Raw genomic sequence first — 2,239 nt, forward strand, 5'->3', positions numbered from 1 at the left:
TCATTTAAATATATACGTATTTATTTGGTAAATTCTTTTGTGTTTTTGACACACCACAAAGAATCTTCTAAAAGTCTCAGAGCATTCTCAAGAAATATGTATTTACTGGCTGTCCTCAGCCACCAGAGGAGCTGTGTCAAGGGACAGGGCCTTGATGTCAACAGACTTCACTGGTTCTCATAACAGGGCTGAGTGCTGCTTCCCCCAGAGCACTTCTGAGGCAAATTTACCCAGAGGACAGCACCAAGCATGCTCAGGAACAGGAACAACTTCAGAGACACCAGGACCCAGAAGTAGAGGCTGCTCCGAAGAGACCTGTAAGGGACAGATTCACAATAAGCTCACTTCCCAGAAGATAACAATAATGCCCTGTGCTATGTGACTGTCCGGTATCCAGGTCTGTGTCCACAGAGATATATGCAAGGACAAGGACTGCCTGAATGACCAGTGTGATCAATATAGAGCCCAAGAGGTAGCCTTAACCTGTAAGGCCTGACTAAGCCCACGGGCTTCTCCCCCTATGCCCTCTAATCAGGTAGGAACAGCCTCCCCAACCCACACCCAATTCTCTTCTAACTAGACCTCTCCAACTTTCTCCAGGGTGGCATTTATTTATTTATTTATATTATGTAGCCCTAGCTGTCCTGGAACTCATTATGCAAACCAACAGGGCCTTGAACTCATAGAGATTCATCTGGCTTTGCCTCCAAAATACTCGGTGGCTTATGCCATCACACCCAGTGGCTTAATTATTTTACATAGTTAATTGTGTGTGTGCTCATGTGTGTGTATGCAGGTGCACATGCATGTGCATGAATGTGGAGATCAGTGGATAACTTTGGTCATTCCTCAAGAGTCACCACTTTGTTTGTTCTGATATAGATCTCACTATGTAGATGTGACTAGAATGGGACTCACTATGTAGACCAGGATGGTCCTAAACTCCTAGAGCTTGGTCTAACTCTGCCTCCCAAGTGCTGAGATTCAAGGTGTGAGCCACCACACCTGGCCCATCTATCTCATCTATATTGTTTGTGACACAATCTCTCACTAGCCTGCAGCTTACCAAGTAGGCTGGCTAGTCAGTGAGTCACAGGCATCCTCCTGTCTCTACCTCAGCAGCTCTGGTATTTCAAGTAGGGGATGCTATGTTGAATTTTCGTGTAGGTGATGTGATTCAACCTCAGATGCACTTCNACAGCAGACCCATCTCCACAGAGCCATTTCTCCAGGATCTGAATGTGTTTGGGTAGCGTCTCCTGGGCAGTAAGCTAACTCCAGCCCAGCGGGCCTGTATCTGAGTGTCATTGTTGTGTCCCCATCTGTAGATCAGCAACTGGCACTCACAAGCCCCTCCCAGGTCAGCCTGAGATTGGGAAATGCAGGAGGGGCATACAGGAGAAGATACAAACCCTCTGCCTCTGCTCTCTCACTATGACCCCTGCTCCCCATCCAAAGGTCTCAGGGATGTNGGTTCCTCACCGAGGCTGAGGGCAGGGAGCAGGAATTGTGTCATCTGTGGTCACACTGGGCTGAGTGTGCTCCACTGAGGATGTGGGGGACTCCAGGATATCTCTACCACTCTCAAGGCTGGAACCTGTGACTGGAANAAAGGATAGAAACACAAGACAGTTTCTGCAACCTCCACATTGTCTGCTACCCACTGAAGCCTCTATCACTCTGCTTCACTCAGGTCCCTAGGGGCATGAGGACAGNTGTCTGACAGCCTATAAGCCACATGGCCACACTAAGNCCTGGTCATGGATTTTCTTCCTAGCCCATATCATGGTGAGNGGTGGCACTTGCAAACATGATGGAAGCCTTCTTAGAGAGGAGATTGTAGGTGTCTGTAACAAGACCTTAGTGAGTGCCAGGTCCTATCCAACCTCAGNCAAATCTCTTGCCTCCTTGTGTGCCATCCCTCTGGGGACAAACAGGATAGTGGGACTGCATGTCTGCCTGGCACACTCATTCCCAGTGTCAGCCGGAAAGTCCACTAGGACATCTTCTCTGAGGATTGAGCAGACAGAAAGTTCTAGACAGGCAAATGTGGCAGGACCTGTGGACAGTGGCCTCTACTGCAGAGTAGTGACGTCAGTGGGATTGTAGTTCTCACTATTCAGTATGAACCCACAGAGGAGGTTGCAGGGATCATATAAATGCATGNAATCCCAGTGCTGGAGAGGCAGAGATAGGAAAATCAGGCATGCAAGGTGAATCCTAACTACACAGAGAGATG

General features: G+C 48.4%; 1 long non-coding RNA gene across 1 annotated transcript; it reads right to left on the minus strand.

Annotated features, from left to right (window-relative positions):
* Window positions 1-2,239, minus strand: LOC115032305. Its single transcript, XR_003837954.1, has 2 exons — window positions 1,483-2,239; window positions 1-315 (listed from the first exon to the last, which is right to left on the minus strand). It is a non-coding gene; the product is annotated as an uncharacterized LOC115032305 (long non-coding RNA).

Source organism: Mus caroli, chromosome 11 (assembly GCF_900094665.2).
Source record: "Mus caroli chromosome 11, CAROLI_EIJ_v1.1, whole genome shotgun sequence".
Lineage (NCBI taxonomy): Eukaryota > Metazoa > Chordata > Mammalia > Rodentia > Muridae > Mus > Mus caroli.